We start from the raw sequence: 22,382 nt of genomic DNA on the forward strand, positions 1-22,382 counted from the left end.
ACCTCGCTTGTGTGGGTAGGTCTAGTGCCCGTGACAGGAAATGCCCCAAAATACAAAGTGGACACATAACATTTTCTCAAAGAAAACAGAGGTGTTTTTTGCAAAGTGCCTACCTGTGGATTTTGGCCTCTATCTCAGCCGCCACCTAGGGAAACCTACCAAACCTGTGCATTTTTTAAAACTAGAGACCTAGGGGAATCCAAGCCGGGGTGACTTGTTGGGCTGCTACTAGGTTCTGTTACCCAGACTCCTTTGCAATCCTCAAAATGTGGCTAAAAAAATACTTTTGCCTCACATTTCGGTGACAGAAAGTTCTGGAATCTGAGAGGAGCCACAAATTTCCTTCCACCCAGCGTTTCCCCAAGTTTCCTGATAAAAATGGTACCTCACTTGTGTGGGTAGGTCTAGTGCCCGTGACAGGAAATGCCCCAAAACTCATAGTGGACACATAACATTTTCTCAAAGAAAACAGAGGTGTTTTTTGCAAAGTGCCTATCTGTGGATTTTGGCCTCTATCTCAGCTGCCACCTAGGGAAACCTACCAAACCTGTGCTTTTTTTAAAACTAGAAACCTAGGGGAATCCAAGATGGGGTGACTTGTTGGGCTCTCACCAAGTTCTGCTACCCAGAATCCTTTGTAAACCTCAAAATGTGGCTAAAAAAACACTTTTTCCTCACATTTCAGTGACAGAAAGTTCTGGAATCTGAGAGGAGCCACAAATTTCCTTCTACCCAGCGTTCCCCCAAGTCTCCCGATAAAAATGGTACCTCACTTGTGAGGGTAGGCCTAGCGCCCGCGACAGGAAAAGCCCCAAAACACAACGTGGACACATCACATTTTCACAAAGAAAACAGAGGTGTTTTTTGCAAAGTGCCTACCTGTGGATTTTGGCCTCTAACTCAGCCGCCACCTAGGGAAACCTACCAAACCTGTGCATTTTTGAAAACTAGAGACCTAGGGGAATCCAAGATGGGGTGACTTGTTGGACTCCCACCAGTTTCTGCTACCCAGAATCCTTTGTAAACCTCAAAATGTGGCCACAAAAACACTTTTCCCTCACATTTCGGTGACAGAAAGTTCTGGAATCTGAGAGGAGCCACAAATTTCCTTCCAACCAGCATACCCCCCCAAATCTCCTGATAAAAATGGAACCTCACTTGTGTGGGTAGGCCTAGTGCCCGGGACAGGAAATGCCCCAAAACACAAAGTGGACACATCACATTTTCTCAAGGAAAACAGAGGTGTTTTTTGCAAAGTGCCTACTTGTGGATTTTGGCCTCTATCTCAGCCGCCACCAAGGAAACCTACCAAACCTGTGCATTTTTTTTAACTAGTGACCTAGGGGAATCAAAGACGGGGTGACTTGTTGGGCTGCCACCAGGTTTTGTTACCCAGAATCTTTGCAAACCTCAAAATGTGGCTACAAAAACACTTTTCCCTCACATTTCGGTGACAGAAAGTTCTGGAATCTGAGAGGAGCCACAAATTTCCTTACAACCAGCATACCCCTAAGTCGCCTGATAAATATGGTACCTCACTTGAGTGGGCAGGCCTAGTGCCCGGGACAGGAAATGCCCCAAAACACAAAGTGGACACATCACATTTTCTCAAAGAAAACAGAGGTGTTTTTTGCAAAGTGCCTACTTGTGGATTTTGGCCTCTATCTCAGCCGCCACCTAGGGAATCCTACCACACCTGTGCATTTTTGAAAACTAGAGACCTAGGGGAATCCAAGATGGGGTGACTTGTTGGGCTCTCACCAGGTTCTGCTACCCAGAATCCTTTGTAAACCTCAAAATGTGGCTACAAAAACACTTTTCCCTCACATTTCGGTGACAGAAAGTTCTGGAATCTGAGAGGAGCCACAAATTTCTTTCCAACCAGCATACCCCCAAGTCGCCTGATAAATATGGTACCTCACTTGAGTGGGCAGGCCTAGTGCCCTGGACAGGAAATGCCCCAAAACACAAAGTGGACTCATCACATTTTCTCAAAGAAAACAGAGGTGTTTTTTGCAAAGTGCCTACTTGTGGATTTTGGCCTCTATCTCAGCCGCCACCTAGGGAAACCTACCAAACCTGTGCATTTTTTAAAACTAGCGACCTAGGGGAATCAAAGACGGGGTGACTTGTTGGGCTGCCACCAGGTTTTTTTTACCCAGAATCTTTGCAAACCTCAAAATGTGGCTACGAAAACACTTTTCCCTCACATTTCAGTGACAGAAAGTTCTGGAATCTGAGAGGAGCCACAAATTTCCTTCCAACCAGCATACAACCAAGTCGCCTGATAAATGTGGTACCTCACTTGAGTGGGCAGGCCTAGTGCCCGGGACAGGAAATGCCCCAAAACACAAAGTGGACACATCACATTTTCTCAAAGAAAACAGAGGTGTTTTTTGCAAAGTGCCTACTTGTGGATTTTGGCCTCTAGCTCAGCCGCCACCTAGGGAAAACTACCAAACCTGTTCATTTTCCAAAACTAGAGACCTAGGGGAATCCAAGACAGGGTGACTTGTTGGGCTGCCACCAGGTTCTGTTACCCAGAATCCTTTGCAATCCTCAAAATGTGGCTAAAAAATACTTTTGACTCACATTTCGGTGACAGAAAGTTCTGGAATCTGAGAGGAGCCACAAATTTCCTTCCACCCAGCATTTCCACAAGTCTCCCGATATAAATGGTACCTCGCTTGTGTGGGTAGGTCTAGTGCCCGTGACAGGAAATGCCCCAAAAATACAAAGTGGACACATAACATTTTCTCAAAGAAAACAGAGGTGTTTTTTGCAAAGTGCCTACCTGTGGATTTTGGCCTCTATCTCAGCCGCCACCTAGGGAAACCTACCAAACTTGTGCATTTTTTAAAACTAGAGACCTAGTGGAATCCAAGCCGGGGTGACTTGTTGGGCTGCTACTAGGTTCTGTTGCCCAGACTCCTTTGCAATCCTCAAAATGTGGCTAAAAAAATACTTTTGCCTCACATTTCGGTGACAGAAAGTTCTGGAATCTGAGAGGAGCCACAAATTTCCTTCCACCCAGCGTTTCCCCAAGTTTCCTGATAAAAATGGTACCTCACTTGTGTGGGTAGGTCTAGTGCCCGTGACAGGAAATGCCCCAAAACTCATAGTGGACACATAACATTTTCTCAAAGAAAACAGAGGTGTTTTTTGCAAAGTGCCTACCTGTGGATTTTGGCCTCTATCTCAGCTGCCACCTAGGGAAACCTACCAAACTTGTGCATTTTTTAAAACTAGAGACCTAGGGCAATCCAAGATGGGGTGACTTGTTGGACTCCCACCAGGTTCTGCTACCCAGAATCCTTTGTAAACCTCAAAATGTGGCCACAAAACCACTTTTCCCTCACATTTCGGTGACAGAAAGTTCTGGAATCTGAGAGGAGCCACAAATTTCCTTCCAACCAGCATACCCCCCCAAATCTCCTGATAAAAATGGAACCTCACTTGTGTGGGTAGGCCTAGTGCCCGGGACAGGAAATGCCCCAAAACACAAAGTGGACACATCACATTTTCTCAAAGAAAACAGAGGTGTTTTTTGCAAAGTGCCTACTTGTGGATTTTGGCCTCTATCTCAGCCGCCACCTAGGGAAACCTACCAAACCTGTGCATTTTTTAAAACTAGCGACCTAGGGGAATCAAAGACGGGGTGACTTGTTGGGCTGCCACCAGGTTTTGTTACCCAGAATCTTTGCAAACCTCAAAATGTGGCTACAAAAACACTTTTCCCTCACATTTCGGTGACAGAAAGTTCTGGAATCTGAGAGGAGCCACAAATTTCCTTCCAAGCAGCATACCCCCAAGTCGCCTGATAAATGTGGTACCTCACTTGAGTGGGCAGGCCTAGTGCCCGGGACAGGAAATGCCCCAAAACACAAAGTGGACACATCACATTTTCTCAAAGAAAACAGAGGTGTTTTTTGCAAAGTGCCTACTTGTGGATTTTGGCCTCTATCTCAGCCGCCACCTAGGGAAAACTACCAAACCTGTTCATTTTTCAAAACTAGAGACCTAGGGGAATCCAAGACAGGGTGACTTGTTGGGCTGCCACCAGGTTCTGTTACCCAGAATCCTTTGCAATCCTCAAAATGTGGCAAAAAAAATACTTTTGACTCACATTTCGGTGACAGAAAGTTCTGGAATCCGAGAGGAGCCACAAAATTCCTTCCACCCAGCATTTCCCCAAGTCTCCCGATATAAATGGTACCTCGTTTGTGTGGGTAGGTCTAGTGCCCGTGACAGGAAATGCCCCAAAATACAAAGTGGACACATAACATTTTCTCAAAGAAAACAGAGGTGTTTTTTGCAAAGTGCCTACCTGTGGATTTTGGCCTCTATCTCAGCCGCCACCTAGGGAAACCTACCAAACCTGTGCATTTTTTTAAACTAGAGACCTAGGGGAATCCAAGCCGGGGTGACTTGTTGGGCTGCTACTAGGTTCTGTTACCCAGACTCCTTTGCAATCCTCAAAATGTGGCTAAAAAAATACTTTTGCCTCACATTTCGGTGACAGAAAGTTCTGGAATCTGAGAGGAGCCACAAATTTCCTTCCACCCAGCGTTTCCCCAAGTTTCCTGATAAAAATGGTACCTCACTTGTGTGGGTAGGTCTAGTGCCCGTGACAGGAAATGCCCCAAAACTCATAGTGGACACATAACATTTTCTCAAAGAAAACAGAGGTGTTTTTTGCAAAGTGCCTACCTGTGGATTTTGGCCTCTATCTCAGCTGCCACCTAGGGAAACCTACCAAACCTGTGCATTTTTTAAAACTAGAAACCTAGGGGAATCCAAGATGGGGTGACTTGTTGGGCTCTCACCAAGTTCTGCTACCCAGAATCCTTTGTAAACCTCAAAATGTGGCTAAAAAAACACTTTTTCCTCACATTTCAGTGACAGAAAGTTCTGGAATCTGAGAGGAGCCACAAATTTCCTTCTACCCAGCATTCCCTCAAGTCTCCCAATAAAAATGGTACCTCACTTGTGAGGGTAGGCCTAGCGCCCGCGACAGGAAAAGTCCCAAAACACAACGTGGACACATCACATTTTCACAAAGAAAACAGAGCTGTTTTTTGCAAAGTGCCTACCTGTGGATTTTGGCCTCTAACTCAGCCGCCACCTAGGGAAACCTACCAAACCTGTGCATTTTTTAAAACTAGAGACCTAGGGGAATCCAAGATGGGGTGACTTGTTGGACTCCCACCAGGTTCTGCTACCCAGAATCCTTTGTGAACCTCAAAATGTGGCCACAAAAACACTTTTCTCTCACATTTCGGTGACAGAAAGTTCTGGAATCTGAGAGGAGCCACAAATTTCCTTCCAACCAGCATACCCCCCCAAATCTCCTGATAAAAATGGAACCTCACTTGTGTGGGTAGGCCTAGTGCCCGGGACAGGAAATGCCCCAAAACACAAAGTGGACACATCACATTTTCTCAAAGAAAACAGAGGTGTTTTTTGCAAAGTGCCTACTTGTGGACTTTGGCCTCTATCTCAGCCGCCACCTAGGGAAACCTACCAAACCTGTGCATTTTTTAAAACTAGTGACCTAGGGGAATCAAAGACGGGGTGACTTGTTGGGCTGCCACCAGGTTTTGTTACCCAGAATCTTTGCAAACCTCAAAATGTGGCTACAAAAACACTTTTCCCTCACATTTCGGTGACAGAAAGTTCTGGAATCTGAGAGGAGCCACAAATTTCCTTCCAACCAGCATACCCCCAAGTTGCCTGATAAATATGGTACCTCACTTGAGTGGGCAGGCCTAGTGCCCGGGACAGGAAATGCCCCAAAACACAAAGTGGACACATCACATTTTCTCAAAGAAAACAGAGGTGTTTTTTGCAAAGTGCCTACTTGTGGATTTTGGCCTCTAGCTCAGCCGCCACCTAGGGAAACCTACCAAACCTGTGCATTTTTTAAAACAAGAAACATAGGGGAATCCAAGATGGGGTGACTTGTTGGGCTCTCACCAGGCTCTGCTACCCAGAATCCTTTGTAAACCTCAAAATGTTGCTAAAAAAACACTTTTTCCTCACATTTCAGTGACAGAAAGTTCTGGAATCTGAGAGCAGCCACAAATTTCCTTCTACCCAGCGTTCCCTCAAGTCTCCCGATAAAAATGGTACCTCACTTGTGAGGGTAGGCCTAGCGCCCGCGACAGGAAAAGCCCCAAAACACAACGTGTACACATCACATTTTCACAAAGAAAACAGAGCTGTTTTTTGCAAAGTGCCTACCTGTGGATTTTGGCCTCTAACTCAGCCACCACCTAGGGAAACCTACCAAACCTGTGCATTTTTGAAAACTAGAGACCTAGGGGGATCCAAGATGGGGTGACTTGTTGGGCTCTCACCAGGTTCTGCTACCCAGAATCCTTTGTAAACCTCAAAATGTGGCTACAAAAACACTTTCCCTCACATTTCGGTGACAGAAAGTTCTGGAATCTGAGAGGAGCCACAAATTTCCTTCCAACCAGCATACCCCCAAGTCTCCTGATAAATATGGTACCTCACTTGAGTGGGTAGGCCTAGTGCCCGGGATAGGAAATGTCCAAAACACAAAGTGGACACATCACATTTTCTCAAAGAAAACAGAGGTGTTATTTGTAAAGTGCCTACTTGTGGATTTTGGCCTCTAGCTCAGCCGCCACCTAGGGAAACCTACCAAACCTGTGTATTTTTTTAAACTAGAGACCTAGGGGAATCCAAGACAGAGTGACTTGTTGGGCTGCCACCAGGTTCTGTTACCCAGAATCCTTTGCAATCCTCAAAATGTGGCTAAAAAAATACTTTTGCCTCACATTTCGGTGACAGAAAGTTCTGGAATCTGAGAGGAGCCACAAATTTCCTTCCACCCAGAGTTTCCCCAAGTCTCCCGATAAAAATGGTACCTCACTTGTGTGGGTAGGTCTAGTGCCCGTGACAGGAAATACCCCAAAACACAAAGTGGACACATCACATTTTCTCAAAGTAAAGAGAGGTATTTTTTTTTAAAGTGCCTACTTGTGGATTTTGGCCTCTAGCTCAGCCGCCACCTAGGGAAACCTACCAAATCTGTTCATTTTTCTAAACTAGAGACCTAGGGGAATCCAAGACAGGGTGACTTGTTGGGCTGCCACCAGGTTCTGTTACTCAGAATCCTTTGCAATCCTCAAAATGTGGCTAAAAAAATACTTTTGACTCACATTTCGGTGAAAGAAAGTTCTGGAATCTGAGAGGAGCCACAAATTTCCTTCCACCCAGCGTTTCTCCAAGTCTCCCGATATAAATGGTACCTCGCTTGTGTGGGTAGGTCTAGTGCCCGTGACAGGAAATGCCTCAAAACACAAAGTGGACACATAACATTTTCTCAAAGAAAACAGAGGTGTTTTTTGCAAAGTGCCTACCTGTGGATTTTGGCCTCTATCTCAGCCGCCACCTAGGGAAACCTACCAAACCTGTGTATTTTTTAAAACTAGAGACCTAGGGGAATCCAAGCCGGGGTGACTTGTTGGGCTGCTACTAGGTTCTGTTACCCAGACTCCTTTGCAATCCTCAAAATGCGGCTAAAAAAATACTGTTGCCTCACATTTCAGTGACAGAAAGTTCTGGAATCTGAGAGGAGCCACAAATTTCCTTCCACCCAGCGTTTCCCCAAGTCTCCCGATAAAAATGGTACCTCACTTGTGTGGGTAGGTCTAGTGCCCGTGACAGGAAATGCCCCAAAACTCAAAGTGGACACATAACATTTTCTCAAAGAAAACAGAGGTGTTTTTTGCAAAGTGCCTACCTGTGGATTTTGGCCTCTATCTCAGCTGCCACCTAGGGAAACCTACCAAACCTGTGCATTTTTTAAAACTAGAAACCTAGGGGAATCCAAGATGGGGTGACTTGTTGGCCTCTCACCAGGTTCTGCTACCCAGAATCCTTTGCAATCCTCAAAATGTGGCTGAAAAAATACTTTTGCCTCACATTTCGGTGACAGAAGTTCTGGAATCTGAGAGGAGCCACAAATGTCCTTCTACCCAGAGTTTCCCCAAGTCTCCCGATAAAAATGGTACCTCACTTGTGTGGGTAGGTCTAGTGCCCGCGACAGGAAATACCCCAAAACACAAAGTGGACGCATCACATTTTCTCAAAAAAAACAGAGGTGTTTTTTGCAAAGTGCCTACGTGTGGATTTTGGCCTCTATCTCAGCCGCCACCTAGGGAAACCTACCAAACCTATTAATTTTTTAAAACTAGAGACCTAGGGGAATCCAAGATGGGGTGACTTGTTGGACTGCCACCAGGTTCTGTTACCCAGAATCCTTTGCAATCCTTAAAATATTACTAAATAAATACCTCACATTTCGGTGACAGAAAGTTCTGGAATCTGAGAGGAGCCACAAATGTCCTTCCACCCAGCGTTTCCCCAAGTCTCCCGATAAAAATGGTACCTCACTTGTGTGGGTAGGTCTAGTGCCCGTGACAGGAAATACCCCAAAACACAAAGTGGACACATCACATTTTCTCAAAGAAAACAGAGGTGTTTTTTGCAAAGTGCCTACCTGTGGATTTTGGCCTCTATCTCAGCCGCCACCTAGGGAAACCTACCAAACCTGTGCATTTTTGAAAACTAGAGACCTAGGGGAATCTAAGATGGGGTGACTTGTTGGGCTCCCACCAGGTTCTGCTACCCAGAATCCTTTGTAAACCTCAAAATGTGGCCACAAAAACACTTTTCCCTCACATTTCGGTGACAGAAAGTTCTGGAATCTGAGAGGAGCCACAAATTTACTTCCAACCAGCATACCCCCCCAAATCTCCTGATAAAAATGGAACCTCACTTGTGTGGGTAGGCCTAGTGCCCGGGACAGGAAATGCCCCAAAACACAAAGTGGACACATCACATTTTCTCAAAGAAAACAGAGGTGTTTTTTGCAAAGTGACTACTTGTGGATTTTGGCCTATATCTCAGCCGCCACCAAGGAAACCTACCAAACCTGTGCATTTTTTAAAACTAGTGACCTAGGGGAATCAAAGACGGGGTGACTTGTTGGGCTGCCATCAGGTTTTGTTACCCAGAATCTTTGCAAACCTCAAAATGTGGCTACAAAAACACTTTTCCCTCACATTTCGGTGACAGAAAGTTCTGGAATCTGAGAGGAGCCACAAATTTCCTTACAACCAGCATACCCCTAAGTCGCCTGATAAATATGGTACCTCACTTGAGTGGGCAGGCCTAGTGCCCGGGACAGGAAATGCCCCAAAACACAAAGTGGACACATCACATTTTCTCAAAGAAAACCGAGGTGTTTTTTGCAAAGTGCCTACTTGTGGATTTTGGCCTCTATCTCAGCCGCCACCTAGGGAATCCTACCACACCTGTGCATTTTTGAAAACTAGAGACCTAGGGGAATCCAAGATGGGGTGACTTGTTGGGCTCTCACCAGGTTCTGCTACCCAGAATCCTTTGTAAACCTCAAAATGTGGCTACAAAAACACTTTTCCCTCACATTTCGGTGACAGAAAGTTCTGGAATCTGAGAGGAGCCACAAATTTCCTTCCAACCAGCATACCCCCAAGTCGCCTGATAAATATGGTACCTCACTTGAGTGGGCAGGCCTAGTGCCCGGGACAGGAAATGCCCCAAAACACAAAGTGGACACATCACATTTTCTCAAAGAAAACAGAGGTGTTTTTTGCAAAGTGCCTACTTGTGGATTTTGGACTCTATCTCAGCCGCCACCTAGGGAAACCTAACAAACCTGTGCATTTTTTAAAACTAGCGACCTAGGGGAATCAAAGACGGGGTGACTTGTGGGGCTGCCACCAGGTTTTGTTACCCAGAATCTTTGCAAACTTCAAAATGTGGCTACAAAAACACTTTTCCCTCACATTTCGGTGACAGAAAGTTCTGGAATCTGAGAGGAGCCACAAATTTCCTTACAACCAGCATACCCCCAAGTCGCCTGATAAATATGGTACCTCACTTGAGTGGGCAGGCCTAGTGCCCGGGACAGGAAATGCCCCAAAACACAAAGTGGACACATCACATTTTCTCAAAGAAAACAGAGGTGTTTTTTGCAAAGTGCCTACTTGTGGATTTTGGCCTCTATCTCAGCCGCCACCTAGGGAAACCTACCACACCTGTGCATTTTTGAAAACTAGAGACCTAGGGGAATCCAAGATGGGGTGACTTGTTGGGCTCTCACCAGGTTCTGCTACCCAGAATCCTTTGTAAACCTCAAAATGTGGCTACAAAAACACTTTTCCCTCACATTTCGGTGACAGAAAGTTCTGGAATCTGAGAGGAGCCACAAATTTCCTTCCACCCAGCGTTTCCCCAAGTCTCCCGATAAAAATGGTACCTCACTTGTGTGGGTAGGTCTAGTGCCCGTGACAGGAAATACCCCAAAACACAAAGTGGACACATCACATTTTCTCAAAGAAAACAGAGGCGTTTTTTGCAAAGTGCCTACCTGTGAATTTTGGCCTCTATCTCAGCCGCCACCTAGGGAAACCTACCAAACCTGTTAATTTTTTTAAACTAGAGACCTAGGGGAATCCAAGATGGGGTGACTTGTTGGACTGCCACCAGGTTCTGTTACCCAGAATCCTTTGCAATCCTCAAAATGTGGCTACAAAAATACTTCACATTTCGGTGACAGAAAGTTCTGGAATCTGAGAGGAGCCACAAATTTCCTTCCACCCAGCATTTCCCCAAGTCTCCAGATAAAAATTGTACCTCACTTGTGTGGGTAGGTCTAGTGCCCGTGACAGGAAATGCCACAAAACACAAAGTGGACACATCACATTTTCTCAAAGAAAACAGAGGCGTTTTTTGCAAAGTGCCTACCTGTGGATTTTGGCCTCTATCTCAGCCGCGATCTAGGGAAACCTACCAAACCTGTGCATTTTTGAAAACTAGAGACCTAGGGGAATCCAAGATGGGGTGACTTGTTGGACTCCCTCCAGGTTCTGCTACCCAGAATCCTTTGTAATCCTCAAAATGTGGCCACAAAAACACTTTTCCCTCACATTTCGGTGACAGAAAGTTCTGGAATCTGAGAGGAGCCATAAATTTCCTTCCAACCAGCATACCCCCCAAGTCTCCTGATAAAAATGGTACCTCACTTGTGTGGGTAGGCCTAGTGCCCGGGACAGGAAATGCCCCAAAACACAAAGTGGACACATCCCATTTTCTCAAAGAAAACAGAGGTGTTTTTTGCAAAGTGCCTACTTGTGGATTTTGGCCTCTATCTCAGCCGCCACCTAGGGAAACCTACCAAACCTGTGCATTTTTTAAAACTAGCGACCTAGGGGAATCAAAGACGGGGTGACTTGTGGGGCTGCCACCAGGTTTTGTTACCCAGAATCTTAGCAAACCTCAAAATGTGGATACAAAAACACGTTTCCCTCTCATTTCGGTGACAGAAAGTTCTGGAATCTGAGAGGAGCCACAAATTTCCTTCCAACCAGCATACCCCCCAAGTCTCCTGATAAAAATGGTACCTCACTTGTGGGTAGGCCTAGTGCCCGGGACAGGAAATGCCCCAAAACACAAAGTGGACACATCACATTTTCTCAAAGAAAACAGAGGTGTTTTTTGCAAAGTGCCTACTTGTGGATTTTGGCCTCTATCTCAGCCGCCACCTAGGGAAACCTACCAAACCTGTGCATTTTTTAAAACTAGCGACCTAGGGGAATCAAAGACGGGGTGACTTGTGGGGCTGCCACCAGGTTTTGTTACCCAGAATCTTTGCAAACCTCAAAATGTGGCTACGAAAACACTTTTCCCTCACATTTCAGTGACAGAAAGTTCTGGAATCTGAGAGGAGCCACAAATTTCCTTCCAACCAGCATACAACCAAGTCGCCTGATAAATGTGGTACCTCACTTGAGTGGGCAGGCCTAGTGCCCGGGACAGGAAATGCCCCAAAACACAAAGTGGACACATCACATTTTCTCAAAGAAAACAGAGGTGTTTTTTGCAAAGTGCCTACTTGTGGATTTTGGCCTCTAGCTCAGCCGCCACCTAGGGAAAACTACCAAACCTGTTCATTTTCCAAAACTAGAGACCTAGGGGAATCCAAGACAGGGTGACTTGTTGGGCTGCCACCAGGTTCTGTTACCCAGAATCCTTTGCAATCCTCAAAATGTGGCTAAAAAATACTTTTGACTCACATTTCGGTGACAGAAAGTTCTGGAATCTGAGAGGAGCCACAAATTTCCTTCCACCCAGCATTTCCACAAGTCTCCCGATATAAATGGTACCTCGCTTGTGTGGGTAGGTCTAGTGCCCGTGACAGGAAATGCCCCAAAAATTCAAAGTGGACACATCCCATTTTCTCAAAGAAAACAGAGGTGTTTTTTGCAAAGTGCCTACTTGTGGATTTTGGCCTCTATCTCAGCCGCCACCTAGGGAAACCTACCAAACCTGTGCATTTTTTAAAACTAGCGACCTAGGGGAATCAAAGACGGGGTGACTTGTGGGGCTGCCACCAGGTTTTGTTACCCAGAATCTTAGCAAACCTCAAAATGTGGATACAAAAACACGTTTCCCTCTCATTTCGGTGACAGAAAGTTCTGGAATCTGAGAGGAGCCACAAATTTCCTTCCAACCAGCATACCCCCCAAGTCTCCTGATAAAAATGGTACCTCACTTGTGGGTAGGCCTAGTGCCCGGGACAGGAAATGCCCCAAAACACAAAGTGGACACATCACATTTTCTCAAAGAAAACAGAGGTGTTTTTTGCAAAGTGCCTACTTGTGGATTTTGGCCTCTATCTCAGCCGCCACCTAGGGAAACCTACCAAACCTGTGCATTTTTTAAAACTAGCGACCTAGGGGAATCAAAGACGGGTGACTTGTGGGGCTGCCACCAGGTTTTGTTACCCAGAATCTTTGCAAACCTCAAAATGTGGCTACGAAAACACTTTTCCCTCACATTTCAGTGACAGAAAGTTCTGGAATCTGAGAGGAGCCACAAATTTCCTTCCAACCAGCATACAACCAAGTCGCCTGATAAATGTGGTACCTCACTTGAGTGGGCAGGCCTAGTGCCCGGGACAGGAAATGCCCCAAAACACAAAGTGGACACATCACATTTTCTCAAAGAAAACAGAGGTGTTTTTTGCAAAGTGCCTACTTGTGGATTTTGGCCTCTAGCTCAGCCGCCACCTAGGGAAAACTACCAAACCTGTTCATTTTCCAAAACTAGAGACCTAGGGGAATCCAAGACAGGGTGACTTGTTGGGCGCCCACCAGGTTCTGTTACCCAGAATCCTTTGCAATCCTCAAAATGTGGCTAAAAAATACTTTTGACTCACATTTCGGTGACAGAAAGTTCTGGAATCTGAGAGGAGCCACAAATTTCCTTCCACCCAGCATTTCCACAAGTCTCCCGATATAAATGGTACCTCGCTTGTGTGGGTAGGTCTAGTGCCCGTGACAGGAAATGCCCCAAAAATTCAAAGTGGACACATAACATTTTCTCAAAGAAAACAGAGGTGTTTTTTGCAAAGTGTCTACCTGTGGATTTTGGCCTCTATCTCAGCCGCCACCTAGGGAAACCTACCAAACCTGTGCATTTTTTAAAACTAGAGACCTAGTGGAATCCAAGCCGGGGTGACTTGTTGGGCTGCTACTAGGTTCTGTTGCCCAGACTCCTTTGCAATCCTCAAAATGTGGCTAAAAAAATACTTTTGCCTCACATTTCGGTGACAGAAAGTTCTGGAATCTGAGAGGAGCCACAAATTTCCTTCCACCCAGCGTTTCCCCAAGTTTCCTGATAAAAATGGTACCTCACTTGTGTGGGTAGGTCTAGTGCCCGTGACAGGAAATGCCCCAAAACTCATAGTGGACACATAACATTTTCTCAAAGAAAACAGAGGTGTTTTTTGCAAAGTGCCTACCTGTGGATTTTGGCCTCTATCTCAGCTGCCACCTAGGGAAACCTACCAAACCTGTGCATTTTTTAAAACTAGAAACCTAGGGGAATCCAAGATGGGGTGACTTGTTGGGCTCTCACCAAGTTCTGCTACCCAGAATCCTTTGTAAACCTCAAAATGTGGCTAAAAAAACACTTTTTCCTCACATTTCAGTGACAGAAAGTTCTGGAATCTGAGAGGAGCCACAAATTTCCTTCTTCCCAGCGTTCCCTCAAGTCTCCCGATATAAATGATACCTCACTTGTGAGGGTAGGCCTAGCGCCCGCGACAGGAAAAGCCCCAAAACACAACGTGGACACATCACATTTTCACAAAGAAAACAGAGCTGTTTTTTGCAAAGTGCCTACCTGTGGATTTTGGCCTCTAACTCAGCCGCCACCTAGGGAAACCTACCAAACCTGTGCATTGCTGAAAACTAGAGACCTAGGGGAATCCAAGATGGGGTGACTTGTTGGACTCCCACCAGGTTCTGCTACCCAGAATCCTTTGTAAACCTCAAAATGTGGCCACAAAACCACTTTTCCCTCACATTTCGGTGACAGAAAGTTCTGGAATCTGAGAGGAGCCACAAATTTCCTTCCAACCAGCATACCCCCCCAAATCTCCTGATAAAAATGGAACCTCACTTGTGTGGGTAGGCCTAGTGCCCGGGACAGGAAATGCCCCAAAACACAAAGTGGACACATCACATTTTCTCAAAGAAAACAGAGGTGTTTTTTGCAAAGTGCCTACTTGTGGATTTTGGCCTCTATCTCAGCCGCCACCTAGGGAAACCTACCAAACCTGTGCATTTTTTAAAACTAGCGACCTAGGGGAATCAAAGACGGGGTGACTTGTTGGGCTGCCACCAGGTTTTGTTACCCAGAATCTTTGCAAACCTCAAAATGTGGCTACAAAAACACTTTTCCCTCACATTTCGGTGACAGAAAGTTCTGGAATCTGAGAGGAGCCACAAATTTCCTTCCAAGCAGCATACCCCCAAGTTGCCTGATAAATGTGGTACCTCACTTGAGTGGGCAGGCCTAGTGCCCGGGACAGGAACTGCCCCAAAACACAAAGTGGACACATCACATTTTCTCAAAGAAAACAGAGGTGTTTTTTGCAAAGTGCCTACTTGTGGATTTTGGCCTCTAGCTCAGCCGCCACCTAGGGAAAACTACCAAACCTGTTCATTTTTCAAAACTAGAGACCTAGGGGAATCCAAGACAGGGTGACTTGTTGGGCTGCCACCAGGTTCTGTTACCCAGAATCCTTTGCAATCCTCAAAATGTGGCAAAAAAAATACTTTTGACTCACATTTCGGTGACAGAAAGTTCTGGAATCTGAGAGGAGCCACAAATTTCCTTCCACCCAGCATTTCCCCAAGTCTCCCGATATAAATGGTACCTCGCTTGTGTGGGTAGGTCTAGTGCCCGTGACAGGAAATGCCCCAAAATACAAAGTGGACACATAACATTTTCTCAAAGAAAACAGAGGTGTTTTTTGCAAAGTGCCTACCTGTGGATTTTGGCCTCTATCTCAGCCGCCACCTAGGGAAACCTACCAAACCTGTGCATTTTTTTAAACTAGAGACCTAGGGGAATCCAAGCCGGGGTGACTTGTTGGGCTGCTACTAGGTTCTGTTACCCAGACTCCTTTGCAATCCTCAAAATGTGGCTAAAAAAATACTTTTGCCTCACATATCGGTGACAGAAAGTTCTGGAATCTGAGAGGAGCCACAAATTTCCTTCCACCCAGCGTTTCCCCAAGTTTCCTGATAAAAATGGTACCTCACTTGTGTGGGTAGGTCTAGTGCCCGTGACAGGAAATGCCCCAAAACTAATAGTGGACACATAACATTTTCTCAAAGAAAACAGAGGTGTTTTTTGCAAAGTGCCTACCTGTGGATTTTGGCCTCTATCTCAGCTGCCACCTAGGGAAACCTACCAAACCTGTGCATTTTTTAAAACTAGAAACCTAGGGGAATCCAAGATGGGGTGACTTGCTGGGCTCTCACCAAGTTCTGCTACCCAGAATCCTTTGTAAACCTCAAAATGTGGCTAAAAAAACACTTTTTCCTCACATTTCAGTGACAGAAAGTTCTGGAATCTGAGAGGAGCCACAAATTTCCTTCTACCCAGCGTTCCCTCAAGTCTCCCAATAAAAATGGTACCTCACTTGTGAGGGTAGGCCTAGCGCCCGCGACAGGAAAAGTCCCAAAACACAACGTGGACACATCACATTTTCACAAAGAAAACAGAGCTGTTTTTTGCAAAGTGCCTACCTGTGGATTTTGGCCTCTAACTCAGCCGCCACCTAGGGAAACCTACCAAACCTGTGCATTTTTTAAAACTAGAGACCTAGGGGAATCCAAGATGGGGTGACTTGTTGGACTCCCACCAGGTTCTGCTACCCAGAATCCTTTGTAAACCTCAAAATGTGGCCACAAAAACACTTTTCCCTCACATTTCGGTGACAGAAAGTTCTGGAATCTGAGAGGAGCCACAAATTTCCTTCCAACCAGCATACCCCCCCAAATCTCCTGATAAAAATGGAACCTCACTTGTGTGGGTAGGCCTAGTGCCCGGGACAGGAAATGCCCCAAAACACAAAGTGGACACATCACATTTTCTCAAAGAAAACAGAGGTGTTTTTTGCAAAGTGCCTACTTGTGGATTTTGGCCTCTATCTCAGCCGCCACCAAGGAAACCTACCAAACCTGTGCATTTTTTAAAACTAGTGACCTAGGGGAATCAAAGACGGGGTGACTTGTTGGGCTGCCACCAGGTTTTGTTACCCAGAATCTTTGCAAACCTCAAAATGTGGCTACAAAAACACTTTTCCCTGACATTTCGGTGACAGAAAGTTCTGGAATCTGAGAGGAGCCACAAATTTCCTTACAACCAGCATACCCCTAAGTCGCCTGATAAATATGGTACCTCACTTGAGTGGGCAGGCCTAGTGCCCGGGACAGGAAATGCCCCAAAACACAAAGTGGACACATCACATTTTCTCAAAGAAAACAGAGGTGCTTTTTGCAAAGTGCCTACTTGTGGATTTTGGCCTCTTTCTCAGCCGCCACCTAGGGAAACCTACCAAACCTGTGCATTTTTTAAAACTAGCGACATAGGGGAATCCAAGACAGAGTGACTTGTTGGGCTGCCACCAGGTTCTGTTACCCAGAATCCTTTGCAATCCTCACAATGTGGCTAAAAAAATACTTTTGCCTCACATTTCGGTGACAGAAAGTTCTGGAATCTGAGAGGAGCCACAAATTTCCTTCCACCCAGAGTTTCCCCAAGTCTCCCGATAAAAATGGTACCTCACTTGTGTGGGTAGGTCTAGTGCCCGTGACAGGAAATACCCCAAAACACAAAGTGGACACATCACATTTTCTCAAAGTAAAGAGAGGTATTTTTTTTTAAAGTGCCTACTTGTGGATTTTGGCCTCTAGCTCAGCCGCCACCTAGGGAAACCTACCAAATCTGTTCATTTTTCTAAACTAGAGACCTAGGGGAATCCAAGACAGGGTGACTTGTTGGGCTGCCACCAGGTTCTGTTACTCAGAATCCTTTGCAATCCTCAAAATGTGGCTAAAAAAATACTTTTGACTCACATTTCGGTGAAAGAAAGTTCTGGAATCTGAGAGGAGCCACAAATTTCCTTCCACCCAGCGTTTCTCCAAGTCTCCCGATATAAATGGTACCTCGCTTGTGTGGGTAGGTCTAGTGCCCGTGACAGGAAATGCCTCAAAACACAAAGTGGACACATAACATTTTCTCAAAGAAAACAGAGGTGTTTTTTGCAAAGTGCCTACCTGTGGATTTTGGCCTCTATCTCAGCCGCCACCTAGGGAAACCTACCAAACCTGTGTATTTTTTAAAACTAGAGACCTAGGGGAATCCAAGCCGGGGTGACTTGTTGGGCTGCTACTAGGTTCTGTTACCCAGACTCCTTTGCAATCCTCAAAATGCGGCTAAAAAAATACTGTTGCCTCACATTTCAGTGACAGAAAGTTCTGGAATCTGAGAGGAGCCACAAATTTCCTTCCACCCAGCGTTTCCCCAAGTCTCCCGATAAAAATGGTACCTCACTTGTGTGGGTAGGTCTAGTGCCCGTGACAGGAAATGCCCCAAAACTCAAAGTGGACACATAACATTTTCTCAAAGAAAACAGAGGTGTTTTTTGCAAAGTGCCTACCTGTGGATTTTGGCCTCTATCTCAGCTGCCACCTAGGGAAACCTACCAAACCTGTGCATTTTTTAAAACTAGAAACCTAGGGGAATCCAAGATGGGGTGACTTGTTGGCCTCTCACCAGGTTCTGCTACCCAGAATCCTTTGCAATCCTCAAAATGTGGCTGAAAAAATACTTTTGCCTCACATTTCGGTGACAGAAGTTCTGGAATCTGAGAGGAGCCACAAATGTCCTTCTACCCAGAGTTTCCCCAAGTCTCCCGATAAAAATGGTACCTCACTTGTGTGGGTAGGTCTAGTGCCCGCGACAGGAAATACCCCAAAACACAAAGTGGACGCATCACATTTTCTCAAAAAAAACAGAGGTGTTTTTTGCAAAGTGCCTACGTGTGGATTTTGGCCTCTATCTCAGCCGCCACCTAGGGAAACCTACCAAACCTATTAATTTTTTAAAACTAGAGACCTAGGGGAATCCAAGATGGGGTGACTTGTTGGACTGCCACCAGGTTCTGTTACCCAGAATCCTTTGCAATCCTTAAAATATTACTAAATAAATACCTCACATTTCAGTGACAGAAAGTTCTGGAATCTGAGAGGAGCCACAAATGTCCTTCCACCCAGCGTTTCCCCAAGTCTCCCGATAAAAATGGTACCTCACTTGTGTGGGTAGGTCTAGTGCCCGTGACAGGAAATACCCCAAAACACAAAGTGGACACATCACATTTTCTCAAAGAAAACAGAGGTGTTTTTTGCAAAGTGCCTACCTGTGGATTTTGGCCTCTATCTCAGCCGCCACCTAGGGAAACCTACCAAACCTGTGCATTTTTGAAAACTAGAGACCTAGGGGAATCTAAGATGGGGTGACTTGTTGGGCTCCCACCAGGTTCTGCTACCCAGAATCCTTTGTAAACCTCAAAATGTTTCCACAAAAACACTTTTCCCTCATATTTCGGTGACAGAAAGTTCTGGAATCTGAGAGGAGCCACAAATTTCCTTCCAACCAACATACCCGCCCAAATCTCCTGATAAAAATGGTACGTCACTTGTGTGGGTAGGCCTAGTGCCCGGGACAGGAAATGCCCCAAAACACAAAGTGGACACATCACATTTTCTCAAAGAAAACAGAGGTGTTTTTTGCAAAGTGCCTACTTGTGGATTTTGGCCTCTATCTCAGCCGCCACCTAGGGAAACCTACCAAACCTGTGCATTTTTTAAAACTAGCGACCTAGGGGAATCAAAGACGGGGTGACTTGTGGGGCTCCCACCAGGTTTTGTTACCCAGAATCTTTGCAAACCTCAAAATGTGGCTACAAAAACACTTTTCCCTCAAATTTCGGTGACAGAAAGTTCTGGAATCTGAGAGGAGCCACAAATTTACTTACAACCAGCATACCCCCAAGTCGCCTGATAAATGTGGTACCTCACTTGAGTGGGCAGGCCTAGTGCCCGGGACAGGAAATGCCCCAAAACACAAAGTGGACACATCACATTTTCTCAAAGAAAACAGAGCTGTTTTTTGCAAAGTGCCTACCTGTGGATTTTGGCCTCTAACTCAGCCTCCACCTAGGGAAACCTACCAAACCTGTGCATTTTTGAAAACTAGAGACCTAGGGGAATCCAAGATGGGGTGACTTGTTGGACTCCCACCAGGTTCTGCTACCCAGAATCCTTTGTAAACCTCAAAATGTGGCCACAAAACCACTTTTCCCTCACATTTCGGTGACAGAAAGTTCTGGAATCTGAGAGGAGCCACAAATTTCCTTCCAACCAGCATACCCCCCCAAATCTCCTGATAAAAATGGAACCTCACTTGTGTGGGTATGCCTAGTGCCCAGGACAGGAAATGCCCGAAAACACAAAGTGGACACATCACATTTTCTCAAAGAAAACAGAGGTGTTTTTTGCAAAGTGCCTACTTGTGGATTTTGGCCTCTATCTCAGCCGCCACCTAGGGAAACCTACCAAACCTGTGCATTTTTTAAAACTAGCGACCTAGGGGAATCAAAGACGGGGTGACTTGTTGGGCTGCCACCAGGTTTTGTTACCCTGAATCTTTGCAAACCTCAAAATGTGGCTACAAAAACACTTTTCCCTCACATTTCGGTGACAGAAAGTTCTGGAATCTGAGAGGAGCCACAAATTTCCTTCCAAGCAGCATACCCCCAAGTCGCCTGATAAATGTGGTACCTCACTTGAGTGGGCAGGCCTAGTGCCCGGGACAGGAAATGCCCCAAAACACAAAGTGGACACATCACATTTTCTCAAAGAAAACAGAGGTGTTTTTTGCAAAGTGCCTACTTGTGGATTTTGGCCTCTAGCTCAGCCGCCACCTAGGGAAAACTACCAAACCTGTTCATTTCTCAAAACTAGAGACCTAGGGGAATCCAAGACAGGGTGACTTGTTGGGCTGCCACCAGGTTCTGTTACCCAGAATCCTTTGCAATCCTCAAAATGTGGCTAAAAAAATACTTTTGACTCACATTTCGGTGACAGAAAGTTCTGGAATCTGAGAGGAGCCACAAATTTCCTTCCACCCAGCATTTCCCCAAGTCTCCCGATATAAATGGTACCTCGCTTGTGTGGGTAGGTCTAGTGCCCCTGACAGGAAATGCCCCAAAATACAAAGTGGACACATAACATTTTCTCAAAGAAAACAGAGGTGTTTTTTGCAAAGTGCCTACCTGTGGATTTTGGCCTCTATCTCAGCCGCCACCTAGGGAAACCTACCAAACCTGTGCATTTTTTAAAACTAGAGACCTAGGGGAATCCAAGCCGGGGTGACTTGTTGGGCTGCTACTAGGTTCTGTTACCCAGACTCCTTTGCAATCCTCAAAATGTGGCTAAAAAAATACTTTTGCCTCACATTTCGGTGACAGAAAGTTCTGGAATCTGAGAGGAGCCACAAATTTCCTTCCACCCAGCGTTTCCCCAAGTTTCCTGATAAAAATGGTACCTCACTTGTGTGGGTAGGTCTAGTGCCCGTGACAGGAAATGCCCCAAAACTCATAGTGGACACATAACATTTTCTCAAAGAAAACAGAGGTGTTTTTTGCAAAGTGCCTATCTGTGGATTTTGGCCTCTATCTCAGCTGCCACCTAGGGAAACCTACCAAACCTGTGCATTTTTTTAAACTAGAAACCTAGGGGAATCCAAGATGGGGTGACTTGTTGGGCTCTCACCAAGTTCTGCTACCCAGAATCCTTTGTAAACCTCAAAATGTGGCTAAAAAAACACTTTTTCCTCACATTTCAGTGACAGAAAGTTCTGGAATCTGAGAGGAGCCACAAATTTCCTTCTACCCAGCGTTCCCCCAAGTCTCCCGATAAAAATGGTACCTCACTTGTGAGGGTAGGCCTAGCGCCCGCGACAGGAAAAGCCCCAAACACAACGTGGACACATCACATTTTCACAAAGAAAACAGAGCTGTTTTTTGCAAAGTGCCTACCTGTGGATTTTGGCCTCTAACTCAGCCGCCACCTAGGGAAACCTACCAAACCTGTGCATTTTTGAAAACTAGAGACCTAGGGGAATCCAAGATGGGGTGACTTGTTGGACTCCCACCAGTTTCTGCTACCCAGAATCCTTTGTAAACCTCAAAATGTGGCCACAAAAACACTTTTCCCTCACATTTCGGTGACAGAAAGTTCTGGAATCTGAGAGGAGCCACAAATTTCCTTCCAACCAGCATACCCCCCAAATCTCCTGATAAAAATGGAACCTCACTTGTGTGGGTAGGCCTAGTGCCCGGGACAGGAAATGCCCCAAAACACAAAGTGGACACATCACATTTTCTCAAAGAAAACAGAGGCGTTTTTTGCAAAGTGCCTACCTGTGGATTTTGGCCTCTATCTCAGCCGCGATCTAGGGAAACCTACCAAACCTGTGCATTTTTGAAAACTATAGACCTAGGGGATTCCAAGATGGGGTGACTTGTTGGACTCCCTCCAGGTTCTGCTACCCAGAATCCTTTGTAATCCTCAAAATGTGGCCACAAAAACACTTTTCCCTCACATTTCGGTGACAGAAAGTTCTGGAATCTGAGAGGAGCCACAAATTTCCTTCCAACCAGCATACCCCCCAAGTCTCCTGATAAAAATGGTACCTCACTTGTGTGGGTAGGCCTAGTGCCCGGGACAGGAAATGCCCCAAAACACAAAGTGGACACATCCCATTTTCTCAAAGAAAACAGAGGTGTTTTTTGCAAAGTGCCTACTTGTGGATTTTGGCCTCTATCTCAGCCGCCACCTAGGGAAACCTACCAAACCTGTGCATTTTTTAAAACTAGCGAC

This window comes from Pleurodeles waltl, chromosome 2_1, assembly GCF_031143425.1.
Source record: "Pleurodeles waltl isolate 20211129_DDA chromosome 2_1, aPleWal1.hap1.20221129, whole genome shotgun sequence".
NCBI classification, from domain to species: Eukaryota; Metazoa; Chordata; class Amphibia; order Caudata; family Salamandridae; genus Pleurodeles; species Pleurodeles waltl.